We start from the raw sequence: 24,702 nt of genomic DNA, 5'->3' as shown, positions 1-24,702 counted from the left end.
TTACTTTGCCAGCTGCGAAACACTGCCTAACAGCTGCTTGCTGTCCAAGTGGAAGATCTGTGAGGTGCTTTTCAAGGGCCTCTGCTTTTCTTTCCTGCATTTTCACCAGGTTTTCCTTTGCGCACAAAAGATGGCGGACAAGACGGCTGTTCTTCTGGGTCGTCACTCTTAGCTTGCTCCGTATTGAATAGCAGACCTTGCTACGCTGGCGCCGAACTCGCGATCACCGTGCTAGCAGAGTGCGCCTTAAATATCTGCAAGAGATACACTGCGCCCCTAGAAAACAAAAGACAAAGTGCCGTTACGTTGGGAAGAGCAACATCAAAAGCATATATGGGTAAACACAGCGTGCATTGTGAAATACTCACCCTTTTTGGCAACATGTGTCATGCACCTCCTGCTGAAGAAGAAACCGTGACGTGACACAACGTGGTCCTTGAGTTTCGGAGTGAACCAGGCCTCTTCAAAATCGTTTTTGTGCATGGCGGCGCCACACAAAATCATAGTCGGTTTCTTTGAGGATGGCTTCAGCCTCCACTTCAGTTCGTACCGGCTCCTCTTTGAGCGAAGTGCCTCTAGTACACTTTACAGTGCACGTCAGATGAGGACTGAACGAACATCACTAAACTGTACTTCACTTTTTGCAGTCAGCAGAGACCTGCAGTAAATCACACTACCATGGTCTGGGAAGAGGTGCTTACTCCAGAATACTGAAGGAAGTTGCAAGCAGCCAAACATATCTGCGTCCTTGCTCGCTTGCAGATCCAGCTGATCCTCAGTGCAATCTTCCTGACGCGCTTCCGGACTCTGTGCGCATTCTGTGAGACTTTCTGTTACGCTTTTCGGCACTTTCACTAACAGCCCTGCAACTGCCTGCACGAGAACACTGGTTCTTTCGTGTTCTTGTGCTTGTGTGTGTGTGTGCGTGTTTCTCCCTTCCGTCTTGTGTTAATCTGCGTAAAGTTTTCTTGAATATGTCGTTACACCAACTGGCCCAACGTTCTGCTCTACTGGTCCTTTCCAACTCGAACACAGCTACCCGACCGCTTTCTTTTCCGAGTTGCCTTTCTCGCGGTGTCCCTTTCGTCAAGTACGGTGCCAAATTCGGGAGGATTGTAGGTACTACGTCATCTCTGAGACAAGGTTTCCCACGTGGAAAATGCATTTCCTTACCTTCTATAATATGCACAAAGTCCTGTAGCACATACTGAGGCTCCAAATGCAACTCACATACTGCACATGTGTCGTCTAGAGCTTTGTCCGCTCGATGAGCCACAACTCTGAGCCACATCTTTCGGAACACCGAAGTGAGATGGCTTTCACACACACACAGGTTCACAGGTTCCCTATCTTCCTTGCACCAGGGGTGCCCCGCCAGAGACGGTTCGCTCACTTGAAGACTTAAGCGTTCCTTTGCACCAGGGGTGCCCCGTCAGAGACGGTCTTGTGTTCAGTTGAGATGCAGGGGTAAGGCGAATACTTGAAGTTTATGTACAGCTATTTACATTGCATATACAAGTTTAGGCACTCAAGACGGCAAAGAGATACACAACAACAAAAAGGTGGAACTGGCTAAAACTAGAGGAGGCCCCTACTCGGCGTAGCCGAAGATGCATAGCATCTCACGTTAGCCCAGAACCCAGCAATCATTACTTACGCGTGACAAGGCGTCAGCGTTGGTGCGTTCGCTTCCCTTTCGATGGTAGACCAACGGGTCTGCGCCGGGGAGAACTTGTGGCTCGCAAACGCGATCGGCCGTTCCGAGCCGTCCTCCGCTCGTTGTGAAAGGCAGGCTCCCGCGGCAAAGGCAGACGCGTCCGTGTACAACCAGTATGGTCCTTTGGGGTCCGGAGTAGCTAAGGCTACCGCTTCGCAGAGCGCCGTTTTGAGCTGTCGAAATGCATCCTCGGCTTTTTGCGACCATGGAATCTTGTTTGGAATCCTCTTCCCGGTGAGTTCTGTCAATGGCCTCGCCACCTCAGCATAGTTTGGTACGTAGTTGCGGTAATACCCGCACAGTCCCAGAACACTGCGGAGTTCCCGTTTCGTTGCGGGTGCTTTCAACCCTCTTATCGCTGCCAGTTTCTCTGGGTCAGGAGCGTGCCGCCCCGAACCAACAATGTGCCCCAGGTACCGAATGGACTTTCGTGCTATTTGGCACTTCTCCAGCTTTACCCTGAGCCTTACCTGTTCAAGCGTCCTAAACACCCATGTAAGATGGCGTACATGCTCTTCGAGCGTCTCACTAAACACTGCGATATCGTCGAGGTATGCACAGCAGTACTCAGAGTGCGGGAGCAACAGCTCGTTCATGACCCTCTGGAATGTCTGTGCGGCGTTTTTGAGCCCAAACGGCATGACCTTCCACGCAAACTGCCCCCGGTGACACGCGAAAGCGGTAAGATGCTGGGCTGATGGAGCTAGCGGCACCTGCCAATACCCCCTCCGAAGGTCCAGCGGGGTTATATATTTCGCTCTGCCTACTTTCATGATCAGCTCCTGTTGCAGTGCCATCGGGTAGGCGTCAGCCAATGTTTCTGAGCCACATCTTTCGGAACACCGAAGTGAGATGGCTTTGTGCTGCCTTTCATGTTCGCATAGCCTGTCTGGCAGCCTGGCGCAAAACAATGGTTTTGTCATCGTTTTGTCGTTTCTTTGTTGTAGAAGACAGTCACAGTTCGCTAGGTCACATCGCCCACCGGAAAAAAAAAGCCTTCAGGATACCAAGGATGTAACACAGAGGAAGTTGCCACACTCCGCAAGCGAAGGCAAACAGCAGTGGCTGCAGCGGTGGCAGCAGCTCAGGCGCACGCCAGCGGACGCTCCTACAGTGAAGGCGGCGGTGGTGTCGCCTCACGGAGGCACGAAGAAGTAGAATCTGTTGACATAGACGCCGTCATTGCAATGCGTGACACCGGCTAACGAGTGAGCCCACTGCCCCTCCTCTAGCTGACTTTAGCTTCTTTTCTTAACCTGAAGAGTCTCTACATACACAAAAACACTATAGCAGGATTGCCGATACTTTTTGAACAAAATGAGTGGTCAGTGATCAAAATCGGTTGAGTATGGCGGCTTATGGTGCACAGCCAGCGCCATCTTCGTAATGCGTGGACAACTAAAAAGTGACGTCATAATTAAAACAAAAACTCGACGTCGAAGTCACGTGTTTTAGTGACGTCATATTTGCGACGTCGGCGTCACGTGCTGCTTGGCGGGAAAAATAAACTTGTAACGGCCTTTATTGACAGTTGTGAAGGCCGGTTAGAGCGGGCAAGGACAGGTCCGGTCCCAGAACAGTTCACGCTCTCGTCTCGCGCCGCGCGTCGGCTCTGCTGCTTCAGCTGCCGATCGTCGTCTTCTCGTCTCGCGCCTCGCCTCGGTTCTGATGCTCTGACTGCCGATCATCTTCCTCTTTACAAACTGCTGAACGCCGCGACGCTTCAGCGCGACACCCGACACGAGAACGAAGAAAGAAGACATGACGAGTGCCGTCCACCAACGCTATTTTTAGGTAGTCAGTTCTCGTTGTGCCTTTTTCCTTCGTCCTCGCCTCAGGTGTCGCGATGAATGTCAGGGTTGTAATGTGGCAGCATGCGCAGTTATTTATGTTACTGCCACATTAGTTTTAGGTGTAATGACTCCTTGCTTGGGTGCTGTTTCTGAGCACCCAAGTTTGGAAGCAATGGGCTGCGGTAGAATTGTGTTGAGTTGTGCTCACACAGATAAGGACAGTGATGCAATCTTTTTAATAAAAGTGATGATTTAACGAGTTGAAAGCCACAGTACACAAGAATCTGATTAGTGACACAAAAACACAGTGCTGATGTAATCCGTGAGGAAAGTTTAAAATATAAAAATAAGGTAGTTTGCCTGGTGTGCATAAATGCCATAAATGCACTGCAAGCAGCACTGCACTTTCCCAGCAAAATTAGGGCTTCCTTTAAAACATGCAAAGGACAGACATCTTCATCAATACAATCAAACGCAATGCACATAAATGAAATAAAACCGAGGAGCACTCGTACACAATGGGGAATCAAGAAAAAGTTAATATTCAATTCACCTTTCTTTTTAAAAAAATGAGCTTGCAGTCGCACGAAGCGTTCAAGCTGGCACTAGCTCCTGGATATTACTGAGGAATATTCCGATATGGAACGACTGACCTCATTAAAGCCTGGTGTGTGCCTGGACCCTGGCCTGCGTGGCAGTTTTCTTGAACGCAAAAATGTGTCCCGTGTGATATGCACGTAGCTATGCCACCAACTTTCATTGTGGTGGGAGGTTATAGCACCTGCAACGGTGCATTTTTTTGCTTCACGTTTGCGTGCATTCGCATGCGGCTTGTTTACGCCAGGAAAATTCACTCCATGCAGGACAGGCTTACCACACTAATAGAAACAGTATCCGTATGAGCACTGTACATCTTGCGTAGCGACCAGACCGTAACATGTGACATATAGGGCACTTTTTTCTGATATATGATCACTACACAGTGTCGTGTCGACATGTCTACAAAACTGAAGGTGTACAAAATCCTTTTCAGTCGCAGTTTTCAGTGCTTAGCAACATGTAAGCACTGTAGACATTCAAAGCAGGATTCACTTGATGTTTGCAAAAGATAAGGTTACAGATTTCTTATTAAAATCTTTGTTTTATGGGGTTTAACGTCCTAAAGCGACTCACGCTATGAGAAAAACTCTCCATTATTAAAGCTCTGCATAACATTCTGAGGGATATAAAGCACACTTACTTAAACCCACTGCCAAGTGCATATTGATCCTAGTGCTTCTACACCACAAACACCATTGATGCTCATGCATGATTTACCCTAGAACAGTCAAGCACACAAGCACAACCATTGTCCTATTGGAGGCGCTAGGAAATCAGCAGAATTCCCTATGCAGCATGCACTTCTGTACAAACTACCATCTAACCATCCAAGCCGCCGCGGTGGCTCAGCGGTTATGGTGCTCGGCTGCTGACCCAAAAGACGCGGGTTCGATCCCGGCCGCGGCGGTTGAATTTCTTTGGAGGAGAAATTCGAGGCCCGTGTACTGTGCGATGTCAGTGCACGTTAAAGAACCCCAGGTGGTCGAAATTTCCGGAGCCCTCCACTACGGCGTCTCTCATAGCCTTAGTCGCTTTGGGACGTTAAACCCCATAAACCAAACCAAACCAAACCAAACCATCTAACCATCCAAACGGCACATCTGATACCTCTCATTATACGGACCATTATGTAGGAGGAAACTTTCTGTTTTCCATGGGCAATCAGTGACAACGCCACAGCAGTGACAAAAGTAATATTGTAGCATCGCAGCACGATTTATGAGCATGTAACAAATGAGACCAGCCTGAACAATGCAAAACAGTAGCAAAGGCGTACTGCCACTAGATTATCACTGCCAGAAGGTATGTGCACTGCAAACTGATACTCAACATGACTCACACAATATGACAGTTGCAGAACAGATGTTGACGGCAAGGCATGGATGAAAACATTTTTCATGAAGCAGTGGTACATACAGAGCGGTAGGAAAGTACTAAAATATTTTTACATAAAGATACGGAAAATTGGTAGATCACCAAAACACCACACCACAAAAAAGCCGCAAGGCCACTCATGCATTCCCAAATTTCAGATTACATAATCACTGCAAACAAAATTGCCGAGCACCTCAGCACGTGTCACACACATACAGTCGATAATTCACTTGTGTTGCAGATAAGTCACAGTAATGACAGCGTGTATATGGCACTACAGGTGTTCAAGCTGCACACAAGATAACAGAGACCATAGTGCAGAGGTCCAGAAATTGAGCAAATTGGGCGCATAACATGTACTGATAAAGGGGATGCAAGCGTCCTAAAGTAAGTAGGATCCACTGCAACAACTTATTTCAACTGCCTTAAATGTACAGATGCAGACATCAGTTAATGAAGCCCGCTATTGTGGCCCGACTGCAATCTTGCCCGCCGTAGTAAACGTTGTAAAGCAGTGTGTGTTCATGAGATGAGAAACAATACCAGCTATCATTATAGCATGCCATGCCTGTAAACCTATACCGTGCAAAACAGATATGGCTTCAATGTCATTGCAGGCTCCGTTTTGCTTCTGTTCGCATCTGCACAAGCCCTAACCATCTTGTAAACAAGAGGTTACCCCACATACCACTTTGCTTGCCTCATGGAACCATTGTCGCAAAATGCGCCGCATCCTGATGACGCCAAAATAATGTCAGGGATTAGGCTATTACAGTGCTACACATGTACACCCACCACCAGCCAGAACAAGGAATGACGAGAATAACTTTGCAATTGTTTGCTGATAATACCTTATGAAGACAAGCAAAGACCTTTGTGTTCATGCTTGCTATTTTGACGGCATGGAAAACATTTCCCCCAATTACTTAATCGGTCATGACCATCCATTTCGCAAGCACTGTTTGGACAGAGCACTTATTTATTTCAATGTAAACGGGAGCTTTCAACATGTGGAAAATGTGAAGGTCACAACAAGGAATGGTCGTGTATAGTGCCCTGATGGCATGCAAAGCATTCCTGAAACAGTTATAGGTCAGCAGCATCTATTTCACGAACGCTATTCGAACAGAGCGCTTATTTCTATGAAAACAGGAGCTATCGACGTGTGGGAAATGTGAAAGTTACAAGGAACATTCCTGCATACGACCCTCATGGCATGGGAAACATTCCTGCGAGAGATGATTATTAGGTCAGGAGCATCTACTTCACAAGCACTATTAGGACAGATTGTTTATTTCTATGAAAAGAGGAGCTAGCAACATGTTAGAAATGTGGAGGTTACAAGAAAACCTTCCTGCATACGACCCTGATGGCATGGAAAACATATTCCTCAATCACTTAATAGGTCAGGAGCAGCTATTTCACAAGTGCTTTTCGAACAGAGCGCTTATTGCTGTGAAAAGAGGAGCTATCAACTTGTGGGATATGCGGAGGTTATAACAAACAACCTTCCTGCATACGATCGTGATGGCGTGTAAAACATAATATGGAAACATATATACTGTGACGAAACATAGGGCGAGATCTCAAGCAAACAGCGTTCCGCAGTCAGCCAGCGCGAGACGCACTTCGACGTCCTTTTCTTTCATGTGCCACCTGAGAACACCGGAGACGCGAGGTGTCAATATGGAGAAAGTGCTATTTATGTGTGAACAGCGCAGATTGCAATTGCATAATGGTTGCTGAATACTAGCACAGCAAGCTTAACAGACATGTTGAAAAATTTATGTTGAAATTTTTATCACAAACACTGGACTCGAATAGCATTTGAAGGCTGCTGGGAATGTTTTTCGCAACCTTCCTTTAAGCATGAACTTTCTGTTATGTGGTGCGGTACGCTACATTGAAGTCATACTTGAAAATACATATTCCTCAAGCACTTCAACAAGTGAGGAGCATCAAAGAGTAAAGAAAAAAAAAGCTTGCCATTGGCATCTATTAATGGTTTCTTGGGGCTTACAAGGCCCTGGAAAGTGGAAGTGTTTCTACTCCCTTGGTCACACACAAGGGCTATGTGCCCAATGTCAGCTTGTAAACGGGAATCGAAGCATTGGAAGACGGAACTCTAAAGGGGATCAGCAACTGTAGCCCTAGGGGCAAAAAAAAACAAAAAAAAAACGTGGCTGCTTCCATTGAGTATACACTGCTTTATCATGGAGCCGAGGGCTTTGCAATGTTCACACCTTTATCTACTATTGAAACCTGTCTGCTGACAGGTTGTATGACAGCTCTTTCGTGATGTGTATTTCATAAAGTATGCGCAGCAGAACCTGCAAGCCACTCTAGCAGCTCAAAAACTTGCACATAAAAACCAACTCTCTGGGGAATACGCTGAAGCCAGAGGACAGTAAGGGAGCGAACAAATGGATGCTGGACGATACTTCCACTGTGATGTTTCATTGAAAGGAACGTTCTAATGTGAAATTACTTCCACTGTGTTCTTTCATTGAGACGAAAGTCATAATGCCACATTAACGAAAACTTGCTCATTTCTTTCTGTATATGCCCGTCTATAGCGTCATGTCATTTTCATTAAACATATTTGCAATGGTCATGGTCCTTTTGTTGACAGCTTCATGTATTTAATCTGCAGACCTGCGTCCGAACCTTGCGGCTTGCTGCTGCTGCATCCAGCAGTTCTCCATTCTTTTTACGAGCAAACCAGTGCAGTCTGACTCTAGCAAAAAGAGAGAACAACTCATCGTATACGTTGTCACCACAAACAGTTGCTGTCTTCTCAACCTTTTCACGAAGCAGAGCACACAGAGACTGCCCTACTGCTTCCTTGGAGATCAGGTCGTTGGCAGAGCTCACAAAGACCTGCTCACACGCAGTGACAAAGGAGGTCATAGCGGGGGTTGGAACTGAAAGCTTCCCAAAATCGCCTTCCGCATCGCCCTTTTTGCTTAGGTACAACACCCCCTGGTTCCCACAAGAAAAGGTTGCATTGTCAATCATCAGCTGACACTGATCAGCACCACAAACACACAAATGGGACCTTGAAAACTTTGACGCCAGCCAGCCCGCAAAATACACCATGTTATTTTATACCATTGCAGAAGGGCAGTCGGGTAAAGTTTCCGAGGTACTGAAAGATAGTGAGGTCACTACTGGGCCAACAGGGGAAGGCACAGACAAGTCAGTTGGAAGTGTTGCTAAAAGAGTGGCCATATCCTCGTTACAGTTGGTCTTGTCAGACACCTTAAACAAGTTACTCACTAAAAGATGGCGAAATGCTGCCTTAAACTGGCGGCAGGTTGAATTGGCATTTGCACCGCATTTGGAACGAATGATGGCAAATGTGTTTTCAAGAGCATCTTGATTCAAATGACAGAAGCCAACAGCCACAGAAACCAAGGGGCACAGGGGATTTTTTTTTAAATATATTTATTGTGTCGTGTTCATCAATTTAGAATATTACTGAACATGTCATCGCTTAAAGCTAATTGATTAGAAAAGCAGAAAAAAACAACCACATGCCGCCGGTGGGATCCGAACCCACGACATCCGAATTACGCGTCCGGTGCTCTACCTCTGAGCTACGGCGACGGCTGTCAAACCTTCTGCTTTTCGGGGGTATTTATGTTTACAAGTAAACTAACCTTGAGAGTGTTCATCAGCGCCACCCACGTTCATAAGCGGCGGACGTAGAACGTCCCGAGTTGCCACAGGTGTGACGTAGAACGTCATCGAACGGAGAGGGTGGAAGCTGCGTGAGAACCCTCTTATGCTTCCTATGGCGTCAAGGCTGCCAGAACCGAGGCCCTCGCTAAGCAATTAAGCAATTTTTTCTTCTGCTTTTCTAATCAATTAGCTTTAAGCGATAACATATTCAGTAATATTCTAAATTGATCAACACGACAGAATAAATATATAAAAAAAAATCCCCTGTGCTCCTTGGTTTCTGTGGCTGTTGGCTTCTCTCATATTTATAACGAGCCCCTCATTCCCCTTCCCTTGTTTGCTTGATTCAAATGACGTGTTAGCAAATACTGGAAACCATAATGGGTCGAGAGGTGTTCAAAAAGCAGAAGGACAGACCTTACAGTCAGGCAAAAGCCACGAATGCAGGGCGGTCGCCGCACGCATCCAAGCACCTCAAGCTTCTCGAAAACTTTGATGCACTCTTCTAGAAACTCCCTGTGCACTGATCCACTGATCCATGTGCACATGCGTACGGTGACTTGGTGTGCTTCTGCGAGCTGTTTAAGCTATCAAAGAGACGATCAACTCTTTCAATGAATTTCGCTGTGTGCATGGCCTCGGCCGGCAGTTGGTCGTGCGTGTGAAGAGCACACATTGCGGCTGCCCAGTGGTTACTGAAAACTTGCGCGGCAAGTTTAACGCACATTTTCGATGCAAAGGTTAGTAGGTTGAAATGTTTGTCCCTGAGACTGGGCATGGAGCGGATTTCAAGGTGGCGGTCTTTTTCGTAAGCTTCTCTTTCGTGCGCGCTTTTTATTTTGTGGTCCCCAACCTTGAAATCATACTTAAAAAACATATTTCTCAAACACTTCAACAAGTGAGGGGCATCAAACAGGAAAAACAGTGGCTTGCCATTGACCTCAATGAATGGCTTCTCAGGACCTACAAGGCTCGAGAAAATGGAAACGTTTTGGCTCCCTTGGTCACATACAAGGGCTACTGGCTCAAGGCCTGCTTCTAATAGCAAGTCGTGGCACTGAAAAATGAGACTGTGAAGTACATTGGCAGGGGTAGCCCTATGAGCAAAAAAATAACCAAGCGGCTGCTTCCACTGAGTGCCAATCCCTTTCGCCATGAAGACGAGGGCTTTGTTTGCTAGGTTTGCACCTTGCTTCCCACTGTATTCTTCCAACCCTTGAAATCTGTCTGCTGACGGGCTGTATGACAGATCTTTCATTATGTGCATTTCATCAAAAACAATACTGCAGGCTCTGTCTGCATGTGGAAACGAACCTGCACGCCGCTTTTTCAGAAGCTCAAAAACTTCCGGATAAAATCCAACTCTCAGTGGAACATGTTGAAGCCAGAGCTGCAGTGACCTGACAGATGGGAGCTTAAGAAGCCTTCTACAGTATCTGTACTCTTTTGGGCTATGGAAATACAAGCCCATGGCAAACGACTTGTTCTGTGAGGACCATCGGCGGGCAAACCTGCTAATGTGGCTCATTCTCAGTTGAGCCTCAACAAGTGATGCGAAGGCTGGCGAAACGTGGGCACGAATGCCCTCCACTATCTTGGCGACAGTCCTCATCTGACGCTGTCGCTGGAGCCTTCGTTGCAGCCTCATGCTTTGGTCCCGGAACCGGCGCGCCTTCACTTTCAGCGCGTGTAGCTTGTGCTTGCAACGGTGGGCATGGCACGCTGCACGATGAGAAATCAGAGCCATCAGAGGAAACACATATACTCCACATACAGGTATAAAATTCACATCTCTAAAGTATACTTAATTTCAATAACCATGCCTGATCGAAACAATTGTTTGCATTTCCCTACCCCAATGTCTAAGTTCTATCTCCACAGTTTTTTTAAGCGTCTTACTCCAGTGCGCTGTGGAAAATTGTATACTATGATTATTATTTCACTTTTGGAATAGTACTGTAAGAGCAAAACATCATCGCTAAAATTTCCCTGAATCGGTAGCAGTACTTACGTTCACCACAACAAACAGTGGAGGGGCCGGTGCTTGCCTCCACTAGTAGTTGCCCAGGCGCCCACAATTTCTCATCCCCTCCAGGCAGCACATAGGTGTGGTCACCTGTACACAGAAAGCAACGAGGAAGATGGCTTTCAATCTTCAGAACAGCCACAACAAATAAACGATGTTGAAAACAAATCGCTGGGCACACCAACAGATATGATTTACATATTTCATACTTCCGACAGTACTATGCTGAAGAGCAGTCACTGGAATACAGACACAAACAGATTCCATATTTCGCACTTCTACATGTAATGTAACTGCTTTGCTTACTGAGTAATGTCACTTACGTCCACCAGCAGCAGCAGACGCAGCAGGGCAAGCCTCCACCAACGGCTGTGCAGAAGGCGAAACTGCCATAAGCTCACCCTGCTCAGCTCCCCTTCCCAAGTCACACGTATCACCCACTGCACCAATAACAAGGAAACGCTCATAACAACGGAGAGTTGTCAGTTTGAAAGAGTAAAAACCATGGGACCTACTAACACAAACGGTTTCAGTATTTCATACTTCCAAAGGTATAAATAATGCCACTGTTTTGCTTATTGAGTAACGATACTTACTATCACCAGCTGCAGCAGAGGCATGAGGGCAAGCATCTACCCGGGGCTGTGTAGGAGACGAACATGTTACGCCATCCATCGGTTCGGCCTCCTCAGCGCTCACCGCATAGCTGTGATCAACTACACAGAGGACAAAGGACAAATCAGTCTGAATGGGGAGCAGCACGGCTGCCTACACACACGTTGTAAGTTAAATGAACAATGCTACCACTGTACCAGCTGCATTACACACCAAGAAAGGAAACTAAATAACCTTCAATAATTGGTCCGTGCCCCCATGGTCCTAACGTGGTCACGTACGCTTGAGGGTACACCACCGCTGTCAAACAGTACCACCAACCATAGCAGAAAGCGCTACTGTTGACACAGGGGCGGTTGGTAGCCTATTAGCACAATGTATTTTGACGACTTCTTGGTTGAGGAGAGTGGGTTTTTCTCGCAGGTTTTTCATACATAATTACCAGATAGGGAGAAGAACCTGCTGTGGCAGGCAGCACTGTCGAGGCCAGCAGCGGGGCTGCTTCTTTCGTTGACTGACCAGTCTGCATAATGTATCACATAATCAGCATAAATACATCGAAGATATAATGGCACAGACATGTTAAATGTCCTCCTCATTGGTGTCACCTGTTTCCTCAATCTCATTCTTTTGCTGCTCGACTTCAACATGTAGCTGATCTTCATCAGACCAAGAATTGTTCCACGCATCTCTGGTCACCTGATCCTCAGGAGGTTTGGGGAGGGAGTTGGATTATGCCCTCTTATAGTAGTCTGAGTGGGAATCTCTCTAATCCATTCATGTGCATCACTAATTAGGTGACGAGACATGTTTTGAAAGAGGAGTTTTGCCTATGCTTGTTGAAGGTAGGTAGTCTTTGGTGATTACTCGGCTTGAGGGACAGATGTAGTTTGAGGTGAAGAGGTCACCTCTCCCATACGACAATTGTGTCACGGGGGCCGAGAAGCGATGCAGTGGGAATCTCGTTAATCACTTCATCACTTCCTTTCATTGGGTGATGAGGCATCTGGCTATTCCTTTCCTTCCGAATGCCCTGCCCGAGGCTTGAGGGACAGATGTAGTTTGAGGTGAAGAGGTCACCTCTCCCATACGACAATTTTGTCACGAGGGCCGAGAAGCGATGCAGTGGGAATCTCGTTAATCACTTCATCACTTCCTTTCATTGGGTGATGAGGCATCTGGCTATTCCTTTCCTTCCGAATGCCCTGCCCGAGACTTGAGGGACAGATGTAGTTTGAGGTGAAGAGGTCCCCTCTCCCATACGGCAATTTTGTCACGAGGGCCGAGAAGCGATGCAGTGGGAATCTCGTTAATCACTTCATCACTTCCTTTCATTGGGTGATGAGGCATCTGGCTATTCCTTTCCTTCCGAATGCCCTGCCCGAGGCTTGAGGGACAGATGTAGCTTGAGGTGAAGAGGACACCTCTCCCATACAATTGTGTCACGGGGGCCGAGAAGCGATGCAGCGGGAATCTCGTTAATCTCTTCATCCCTGCCCTTCATTGGGTGATGAGGCATCTGGCTATTCCTTTCCTTCCGAATGCCCTGCCCGAGGCTTGAGGGACAGATGTAGTTTGAGGTGAAGAGGACACCTCTCCCATACGACAATTGTGTCACGGGGGCCGAGAAGCGATGCAGTGGGAATCTCGTTAATCTCTTCATCCCTGCCCTTCATTGGGTGATGAGGCATCTGGCTATTCCTTTCCTTACGAATGCCCTGCCCGAGGCTTGAGGGACAGATGTAGTTTGAGGTGAAGAGGACACCTCTCCCATACGACAATTGTGTCACGGGGGCCGAGAAGCGATGCAGCGGGAATCTTGTTAATCTCTTCATCCCTTCCTTTGATTGGGTGATGAGGCATCTGGCTATACCTTTCCTTCCGAATGCCCTGCCCGAGGCTTGAGGGACAGATGTAGTTTGAGGTGAAGAGGACACCTCTCCCATATGACAATTGTGTCACGGGGGCCGAGAAGCGATGCAGTGGGAATCTCGTTAATCTCTTCATCCCTGCCCTTCATTGGGTGATGAGGCATCTGGCTATTCCTTTCCTTCCGAATGCCCTGCCCGAGGCTTGAGGGACAGATGTAGTTTGAGGTGAAGAGGACACCTCTCCCATACGACAATTATGTCACGGGGGCCGAGAAGCGATGCAGTGGGAATCTCGTTAATCTCTTCATCCCTGCCCTTCATTGGGTGATGAGGCATCTGGCTATTCCTTTCCTTCCGAATGCCCTGCCCGAGGCTTGAGGGACAGATGTAGTTTGAGGTGAAGAGGACACCTCTCCCATACGACAATTGTGTCACGGGGGCCGAGAAGCGATGCAGTGGGAATCTCGTTAATCTCTTCATCCCTGCCCTTCATTGGGTGATGAGGCATCTGGCTATTCCTTTCCTTCCGAATGCCCTGCCCGAGGCTTGAGGGACAGATGTAGTTTGAGGTGAAGAGGACACCTCTCCCATACGACAATTGTGTCACGGGGGCCGAGAAGCGATGCAGCGGGAATCTCGTTAATCTCTTCATCCCTGCCCTTCATTGGGTGATGAGGCATCTGGCTATTCCTTTCCTTCCGAATGCCCTGCCCGAGGCTTGAGGGACAGATGTAATTTGAGGTGAAGAGGACACCTCTCCCATACGACAATTGTGTCACGGGGGCCGAGAAGCGATGCAGTGGGAATCTCGTTAATCTCTTCATCCCTGCCCTTCATTGGGTGATGAGGCATCTGGCTATTGCTTTCCTTCCGAATGCCCTGCCCGAGGCTTGAGGGACAGATGTAGTTTGAGGTGAAGAGGACACCTCTCCCATACGACAATTGTGTCACGGGGGCCGAGAAGCGATGCAGCGGGAATCTCGTTAATCTCTTCATCCCTGCCCTTCATTGGGTGATGAGGCATCTGGCTATTCCTTTTCTTCCGAATGCCCTGCCCGAGGCTTGAGGGACAGATGTAGTTTGAGGTGAAGAGGACACCTCTCCCATACGACAATTGTGTCACGGGGGCCGAGAAGCGATGCAGCGGGAATCTCGTTAATCTCTTCATCCCTGCCCTTCATTGGGTGATGAGGCATCTGGCTATTCCTTTCCTTCCGAATGCCCTGCCCGAGGCTTGAGGGACAGATGTAGTTTGAGGTGAAGAGGACACCTCTCCCATACGACAATTGTGTCACGGGGGCCGAGAAGCGATGCAGTGGGAATCTCGTTAATCTCTTCATCCCTGCCCTTCATTGGGTGATGAGGCATCTGGCTATTCCTTTCCTTCTGAATGCCCTGCCCGAGGCATGAGGGACAGATGTAGTTTGAGGTGAAGAGGACACCTCTCCCATACGACAATTGTGTCACGGGGGCCGAGAAGCGATGCAGCGGGAATCTCGTTAATCTCTTCATCCCTGCCCTTCATTGGGCGATGAGGCATCTGGCTATTCCTTTCCTTCCGAATGCCCTGCCCGAGGCTTGAGGGACAGATGTAGTTTGAGGTGAAGAGGACACCTCTCCCATACGACAATTATGTCACGGGGGCCGAGAAGCGATGCAGTGGGAATCTCGTTAATCTCTTCATCCCTGCCCTTCATTGGGTGATGAGGCATCTGGCTATTCCTTTCCTTCCGAATGCCCTGCCCGAGGCTTGAGGGACAGATGTAGTTTGAGGTGAAGAGGTCACCTCTCCCATACGACAATTGTGTCACGGGGGCCGAGAAGCGATGCAGTGGGAATCTCGTTAATCTCTTCATCCCTTCCTTTCATTGGGTGATGAGGCATCTGGCTATTCCTTTCCTTCCGAATGCCCTGCCCGAGGCTTGAGGGACAGATGTAGTTTGAGGTGAAGAGGTCACCTCTCCCATACGACAATTGTGTCACGGGGGCCGAGAAGCGATGCAGTGGGAATCTCGTTAATCTCTTCATCCCTTCCTTTCATTGAGTGATGAGGCATCTGGCTATTCCTTTCCTTCCGAATGCCCTGCCCGAGGCTTGAGGGACAGATGTAGTTTGAGGTGAAGAGGACACCTCTCCCATACGACAATTGTGTCACGGGGGCCGAGAAGCGATGCAGCGGGAATCTCGTTAATCTCTTCATCCCTGCCCTTCATTGGGTGATGAGGCATCTGGCTATTCCTTTCCTTCCGAATGCCCTGCCCGAGGCTTGAGGGACAGATGTAGTTTGAGGTGAAGAGGACACCTCTCCCATACGACAATTGTGTCACGGGGGCCGAGAAGCGATGCAGTGGGAATCTCGTTAATCTCTTCATCCCTTCCCTTCATTGGGTGATGAGGCATCTGGCTATTCCTTTCCTTCCGAATGCCCTGCCCGAGGCATGAGGGACAGATGTAGTTTGAGGTGAAGAGGACACCTCTCCCATACGACAATTGTGTCACGGGGGCCGAGAAGCGATGCAGCGGGAATCTCGTTAATCTCTTCATCCCTGCCCTTCATTGGGCGATGAGGCATCTGGCTATTCCTTTCCTTCCGAATGCCCTGCCCGAGGCTTGAGGGACAGATGTAGTTTGAGGTGAAGAGGACACCTCTCCCATACGACAATTGTGTCACGGGGGCCGAGAAGCGATGCAGCGGGAATCTCGTTAATCTCTTCATCCCTGCCCTTCATTGGGTGATGAGGCATCTGGCTATTCCTTTCCTTCCGAATGCCCTGCCCGAGGCTTGAGGGACAGATGTAGTTTGAGGTGAAGAGGACACCTCTCCCATACGACAATTGTGTCACGGGGGCCGAGAAGCGATGCAGTGGGAATCTCGTTAATCTCTTCATCCCTTCCCTTCATTGGGTGATGAGGCATCTGGCTATTCCTTTCCTTCCGAATGCCCTGCCCGAGGCATGAGGGACAGATGTAGTTTGAGGTGAAGAGGACACCTCTCCCATACGACAATTGTGTCACGGGGGCCGAGAAGCGATGCAGCGGGAATCTCGTTAATCTCTTCATCCCTGCCCTTCATTGGGCGATGAGGCATCTGGCTATTCCTTTCCTTCCGAATGCCCTGCCCGAGGCTTGAGGGACAGATGTAGTTTGAGGTGAAGAGGACACCTCTCCCATACGACAATTGTGTCACGGGGGCCGAGAAGCGATGCAGTGGGAATCTCGTTAATCTCTTCATCCCTGCCCTTCATTGGGTGATGAGGCATCTGGCTATTCCTTTCCTTCCGAATGCCCTGCCCGAGGCTTGAGGGACAGATGTAGTTTGAGGTGAAGAGGACACCTCTCCCATACGACAATTGTGTCACGGGGGCCGAGAAGCGATGCAGTGGGAATCTCGTTAATCTCTTCATCCCTGCCCTTCATTGGGCGATGAGGCATCTGGCTATTCCTTTCCTTCCGAATGCCCTGCCCGAGGCTTGAGGGACAGATGTAGTTTGAGGTGAAGAGGACACCTCTCCCATACGACAATTGTGTCACGACGGCCGAGAAGCGATGCAGTGGGAATCTCGTTAATCTCTTCATCCCTGCCCTTCATTGGGTGATGAGGCATCTGGCTATTCCTTTCCTTCCGAATGCCCTGCCCGAGGCTTGAGGGACAGATGTAGTTTGAGGTGAAGAGGTCACCTCTCCCATACGACAATTGTGTCACGGGGGCCGAGAAGCGATGCAGTGGGAATCTCGTTAATCTCTTCATCCCTTCCTTTCATTGGGTGATGAGGCATCTGGCTATTCCTTTCCTTCCGAATGCCCTGCCCGAGGCTTGAGGGACAGATGTAGTTTGAGGTGAAGAGGTCACCTCTCCCATACGACAATTGTGTCACGGGGGCCGAGAAGCGATGCAGTGGGAATCTCGTTAATCTCTTCATCCCTTCCTTTCATTGAGTGATGAGGCATCTGGCTATTCCTTTCCTTCCGAATGCCCTGCCCGAGGCTTGAGGGACAGATGTAGTTTGAGGTGAAGAGGACACCTCTCCCATACGACAATTGTGTCACGGGGGCCGTGAAGCGATGCAGCGGGAATCTCGTTAATCTCTTCATCCCTGCCCTTCATTGGGTGATGAGGCATCTGGCTATTCCTTTCCTTCCGAATGCCCTGCCCGAGGCTTGAGGGACAGATGTAGTTTGAGGTGAAGAGGTCACCTCTCCCATACGACAATTGTGTCACGGGGGCCGAGAAGCGATGCAGTGGGAATCTCGTTAATCTCTTCATCCCTTCCTTTCATTGGGTGATGAGGCATCTGGCTATTGCTCTCCTTCCGAATGCCCTGCCCGAGGCTTGAGGGACAGATGTAGTTTGAGGTGAAGAGGTCACCTCTCCCATACGACAATTGTGTCACGGGGGCCGAGAAGCGATGCAGTGGGAATCTCGTTAATCTCTTCATCCCTTCCTTTCATTGGGTGATGAGGCATCTGGCTATTCCTTTCCTTCCGAATGCCCTGCCCGAGGCTTGAGGGACAGATGTAGTTTGAGGTGAAGAGGACACCTCTCCCATACGACAATTGTGTCACGGGGGAAGGCTTGAGGGACAGAATTAGGCTGATAAGAACAGATATCTTCGCATGATATTAAGCCAAAAGGCCGAGAAGCGATGCAGTGGGAATCTTGTTAATCCACTCATGCGTGCCTTTCATTGGGTGATGAGGCATTTGGCTATTCCTTTCCTTCCCGTGCACAAAGAGCCGGAGAAGTGGCATTTTTTTCCTGCAATTATTTCTTTGTGTGGGCCTCTGAACTAACCTCTATCATCAAAGAATGAAAATATTTACTTCGTTATGTTCAAAATGAACCCACACATATGTATGGGCTGGGCTTTTATTAGTATGACGTCCAGTACAGTAAAGGAAATGATGAGTGCATGCGAATTTGCACCCCCTGAACTCTGGTTTGGAAAGCTTTAAAGCAATTCCTATCGCTTGTCAGACAAAGGTAGTCTTCGCACTTTGTACGGCGGGTGCGACTTCTTGACAAGCATCCTGGCAGCCTGCAACCGCTAGCATTCTTGATAGGGTCAGCCACTGGGAAATGGTCAAAACTGTCTGTACGCTTGTCAACACCAGGAATTCTTTCTACACTGATGACTTCATCAGCATGTGCGTCATCAAGGTAATCTCCATCATCACTACCAGACCTGCACCGTTTTGGTGGTGCACAAAGTGCTTCACCGATTGCGAGGCGAAAGTCCACTAGCTCCATTACTTCACGTCGTTGGACGTTGTTACTGCTACAGTCCTCTCGGTACTCCATCCAGCCGTTCACTAGGGCCATGTCCACCATGTAGAGACCGACTTTCAGAGTCCACTTCTTTGTCTTGATTGAGATGCGGTAATATTCCAATAGCTGGTCACAGACATCAAACCCTCCCATGAATGAATTGTACCTGCGGATAACTGCTGGGGAAGGAACGTCAATATATTCCTTCATTTTCTTGGACCAGCGCTTCATGGTTTCTACCGGACGTGCTGCACCTGTGCATGTAGAAGCAATAGTAAAAGACTTATTTTTGCATTTCACAACAACCACCTTTCCATCAGCTCTTGTAAATTCTTAAAAGTCACCTTGCTTCATCGCCATGTCACTTTTGAAATGAACATTTCTGACACGGTGTAACATGATACAGTAGAATCTCGGTGATACGAAATTCAAGGGGAGGTGAAAACTTTTCGTATCACCGGAAATTTCATGTCGCCGAAAAATGAGCAAACTCTTTTTTTCAAACCTTCCAACACGCACAAAACATTTATTTTCGTTGAAAGAAGTCGCGTATCTCCTTCTGCACCTTCTTTTCCGCGAGATCTGACAGCAGAGAGCTTTGAAAACTGAAAACCTGGGCTGCTGTGTTTTTCCACACAGACTCGGAGGTCACGGCGCGCTGCAGAATATCGACGGCTTGCATCGTTTCTGCTGCCGTCAGTGGTGGGTCATCACTGCTCTGGTCATCTTCGTCACTGCATGGAATGCCAGGATGTGATGACGCTTCCTCCGCGATGCCTTCAACTGTGCGGAGACCACAGGTGGTGAGATCGTCGTCCGCGGTGACGTAATCGTCGGCGCAACAGTTGACGCCAAGTTGGTTCCAGGCATCGATTGGAATCTGCTCTGGCACTTGCGAGGTGGTGGGCACTGCGGATTTGAAAATCCCGCACTTCTCGAAACAGCTGGCGACAGTCGCAGGAGTGATGAGATTCCAGGCCGTTGCAAGAAAGTGCATAGCGTCCAGGAGACTGAGCTGGAGATTTGCATCCTTGTGTTCAACCTTCGCGAGGAGGCGGCGCACCAACAAAGCTTTGAAATGGTGTTCAACATTTCTTATAATTCCAGCATCCAGTGGTTGCAAATGACTCGTTGCGTTCGGGGGCAGGAACGCCACCTTAACACTCTGTAGCCTACACTGGTCCAGGAGCAAAACAATTTTTCTGTTTTGGCAAGAAATTTTGCGGTGAAGGTACGTGATGAATTCCATGAACAGAGAAGATGTCATCCACGCCTTTTTGTTCGCCTTGTATACGCAGGGCAATCGACCGGCCGCCTTAAAGCATCGGGGCTTGTGATACTTGCCATTGACAGTCAGCGGCATCTTTTCTGATCCGTCGGTGCTGCAACAAAACAAAATTGTAACACGCGGTTTGCTTCTTTGTCCTCCGTGGCAGGCATCGCCTTTGAAGCACAAACTTTGTTCAGGCTGGAGATAGTAGAACGGCCCTGCTTCGTCTACATTTAAAACATCACGTGCCTCATATCCCGCTATGTAAGACAGCAGCGTGGTTGCCATCCAGGCTTCCACAGCGGCGGTGTCGACTTTTTTCTTTCGCCACATACGGTCTTGTACGAAAAGTTATGCCGTACCTTGAACCGATGAATCCACCCACCGGAGGCCTGACCGTTATCAATTCCCAGTTTGAGTGCGATGTCCGCTGCCTTCTTGTGAAGCACTTTTCCGTCGATGTTGGCGCCGGCCGCCGCGACCTCGAGCAACCACGTTAGGAGAACCTCTTCCAACTTCCACATGATGGGCAGTTTGAATTTATCGCGAAGCGCTGCACATTTTGCATAATCCCGTTGCGCTGACCAACAATCGTTGACAGTGGCAAGCCTAGTTTCTTGGCCCGTTCCGTGGCCCCCAGAGGGACTGTGAAAAGAAAAAAAACTGGCAAAGCAGCTTTGAGACCCAGGGGGCCTTGTGTACTAGCAGAGATGTCAGGGGCTCACCTTACGTGCAGTAGTGCTTTGAGATGACCTCCATCAGTCGAAGAAAGGGGTCATGGCAGCACTGCCTCCCTTTGATGAACAGCCACGAAAGTCACCCAAAGTAGGACTCCGCGAGCTCCGGTGTGGGCTTTCGTCCGCCTCTGATCAGGCAGGCCATGGCCTTATGCCAGGAACTCACAATGTTCTGAGTGTGGACGCCGGTCACAGGGTCCACGAAGAACTGTGAGTGGTTCACAGTGTTGTGACAAGTCAGGTTCATGTTGACTTCGTTCCTGTCCAGTATCCCCGGCACACACTGATATGCCGCCCACTCGTCACTCTTGATAGTAGTCCCCGACCGAACGTGGCCGGCGATGATGGCTCCGAGAGTCGCAGCATCTCGCCGGTCGACTTTAAAGAGGCGTAACTCATTGCAGGCCTCCCTGATCATTCCAAAAATCCATGGGCCACGGTCCACTACGCCGCCGTAGTTGCTCTGGCGGTGCAGTGGCACGTTGTCACCTGCCAAAAGCTGGCCGTGGTTGGCTTTGCGCTTGCCCCTCATGAGGCACTCATCGACACCTGTTCGCCAGGCCCACCCATCGGAGGCTGCTCAGACAGCTCAGCGCAGCAGACCTCGCGGACGTAGTTGGTCCAGTTGGTGCAGGCCTACTTGGAGATTTCGTTGCTGAGCATCTCTCTGGAGACGGACAAGGTGATCTCCTTTGCCATGCAGAAGGTCAGGTAAAGCACAGCTGACCGCGGCAGCTTCACGTTAGGGCGGCCTAGGCAGTCCTTATAGGCAAAAAAGATCGGCGAACCGCCTCCGTTTCCGTGCAGAGCAGTACTCCCTCGCAACGCAGTGGTGCCGTGTATAGTTGCGACAGTTGTTTTCGGCACCTGTTGCACCGGAACTGTGCCTCCCTCCCTTCCACTGCGGCGTGGTAGAAGGTTACAACTTCCCCGTCACAGTTCGGCTTGGCGTCATTGAAACCAAGCTCTCCACAAATGCCCCAGTACTTCGACGTCGCCGGGCGGCCCCCCAAGCTTATGGAGAGTTGGGGTCGCGCTACCGATGACCAGGCTTGGACATTTGGTGCACCTCAGAACTTTTACACTGTCGTTGACGGGGGACCTTGTCCATCCGACCGCCAAATGTGTCCTTTCTTGCAAAGCCTTGTAACCTTTCTTGGTTGCCGCAATGATAACTGTGTTTCCATTTTTACTGGTTTCGAAAGGTGACAGACAAAAACAGATGATATATCCTAATAGCCTTTGTCGAGATGTTTAAAATGAGTGCTTATAGTACGAGACAGTACTTTGTCGGATGATTTTTCGCCGAATCATTCGGATTTTCACTCTGTTGTCTCCTCTGCCCGGGGCTGTGCCCTACTCCTTTGTTCCATGTGCTCGGGAGTGTTTCTTGCTGAACCCTCAAAAACAGGGCATCGAAGGCCGTTCTCTTGGTTGATTTAGATTGTTTGGACCTTTTTGAAGAGTATTTCACTGGGACCGATGTAGTTTGAGGTGGAGAGGTCACCTCCCGTACCACAATTGTATCACGGGGTAGAAGTGAGCCAGTTGTAAAATAAAATAAAAACGGTATAGAACCGAAAAACGAATTTTGTAAAAATAAAGAAAGTGAAATCGATGAGGAAATAGGGAAATAAAGAGGAAAAGAGAATAGACTACTATCCAGCGACCTCCGCCGAGGGAACGGCGGGGGGGTCCTTTTGTTCCGGAAGCATTTCCAAGTAAATTTACCGGTGATCACTACTTGAGTAGTCTTCTAGCGCTTCCCATTTCTGAATGTGTGAGTACAAAGAGACTGACGTCATGGTGAAATCAATCCAACTTTTACCATTCGTGCTTTCAAATGTTGGAAGGCATTCCCTATCGTTAATTAACTATAAATTATTTAATGTTATAAAGTTGATCATTTGCTTTCCCTGTTCATCAGTGGTGTCTCCTCCCCATACTGAATTCTTTGTATTAAAGTTCCCCGCTATTGAGGTATAGCAGGACGGGAAATCCTGCTGAACTTTATCTCCATGCCAAGTGTGTAGTCTAGGCTTGGACTTGGAGGGATGTAACAGTTTATACGTAACACTTGATGACTGCCAGAATTGAGTTTCGCGGCCACCATGTTCTGCTCTAGCTTAATAGGGAAAACTGAAATTTTTTCGTTATGAATTACTATGGCCGTTTTTGGATTAATTGGACCTGCTAATACTTGTGTTTAATGGGGAATCCGATTACTTGATTTTGTAATGCGTATGGCTCTTGGATTATAGGAATGTCTTGTTTGAGTTGAGTGTGAAGATTTGTCAAATGTTTTGTTGCTTTAAATGCTCTGGCTAGATTTATTTGGAGAACTTTGACTACGGAAGCCATGTTGCTTGTCCTGGTTCTTATTGGCCTAGGCTCTCAACGAGGGCCCTAGTTTCTGCTGTCTAAGCGGCCTGGAAAGTGTGGCAGTTCTTAATGCTGTTTTTAATGTTGTTCTGTTTATCTTCCCTTTGTTATAGCCGAATGATGCTGTGTGTTGTTTTTTCGTTTCTTTTGTGTGTTGTTATGTTGTTTGCCCTTCCTGCTCGGGCCACATAGGCCTGCATGCAGTATTTTGAAATAAATAAATGAGTGTTGGCACTCCTCTCGGTCGCGACCCCTGTCCTCACAGGCCTTGCAAAAGTACACTTTCTCATTAAAATGCTGGATGCGGTGATTTCCACCGCAATCAATGCACCTCTTTGGATTACTACAGAATCACTTTGTATGTCCGATGTGTGCGCAGCATTTGCATTTTGGCACGTAGCTTGCGTCATATAGTGGACATTTCATCCACTGAATGTTGATATCTGTGCGCCCTTATGAGGGCCTCAAAGCCCTTTTTTTTTGTGAGTTCCAATAGCACTTTGCTTGAGGGGATGTTTGTAGCGCAACAAAAAACAGACAAGGGACAGAAGACGAACGGGACAAGTGCTTTATTGAACTCCAATACCACTGTTTTGCCGAACTTGCCTTCCCTCTCGTAGACAACCTTAGCATCTTCTACTGCACATTGCATGTCATTCTGAACCAAGGTCCTTGGGACGATCTCTTCCGTTGCGATCTCCTTGGGGATTCTGACCATCTTTACCCGTGGGTGCTTTTTCTTTGGTCGTCGCAGTTCGACCTGTTTACTGATGACCTCACATCACTTCTCACTTCTTCACTTGCTCACTTGCCGCCGCGGTGGCTCAGTGGCTATGGTGCTCGGCTGCTGACCCAAAGGACGCGGGTTCGATCCCGGCCGCGGCGGCTGGAATTTCTTTGGAGGAGAAATTCTAGAGGCCCGTGTACTGTGCGATGTCAGTGCACGTTAAAGAACCCCAGGTGGTCGAAATTTCCGGAGCCCTCCACTACGGCGTCTCTCATGGCCTTAGTCGCTTTGGGACGTTAAACCCCATAAACCAACCATAAACCAAACCACTTGCTCACTTCTTCTTCTAACCTAGCAATGGTATCTCTAGAACTAGAAGTGGTAACTACTCCCCGCTCTGCAGGGTCTCATCGTGACTTCCTTCAGTCCCAAAGCGCATGGGTGTAAGTTCCGACGGATGAGTTCCGCAACTCCGTTCGAGTTCAGTTCATCCGAATGCATGATGGCTGCCTCGGTTCGAGGAGATCCTTGGGCCCTCTCAGTTTTCCTCGTCTGGGGGGGGGGGGGGGGGGGGGGCAGGCGGTTGCACTCCTTTCTCCACTGCGTCACTCCTTGCCATGTTCGCCTGAATGGGTCTCCC

General features: G+C 48.7%; 2 pseudogenes; both read right to left on the bottom strand.

Moving 5' to 3' along the window:
- LOC149327099 (uncharacterized) lies at positions 1–20,740 on the bottom strand (annotated as a pseudogene).
- Positions 20,741–20,942: 202 nt separating this feature from the next.
- On the bottom strand, positions 20,943–21,652 carry LOC149327098 (uncharacterized; annotated as a pseudogene).
- Between the last annotated feature and the right edge of the window lie 3,050 nt (positions 21,653–24,702).

This window comes from Amblyomma mixtum, chromosome 10 (genome assembly GCF_055824585.1).
Source record: "Amblyomma mixtum isolate Tamu chromosome 10, ASM5582458v1, whole genome shotgun sequence".
Taxonomy (NCBI): domain Eukaryota; kingdom Metazoa; phylum Arthropoda; class Arachnida; order Ixodida; family Ixodidae; genus Amblyomma; species Amblyomma mixtum.
The sequence above is the reverse complement of the archived record's forward strand: the minus strand, read 5'-3'. Positions and strand labels throughout refer to the sequence as shown.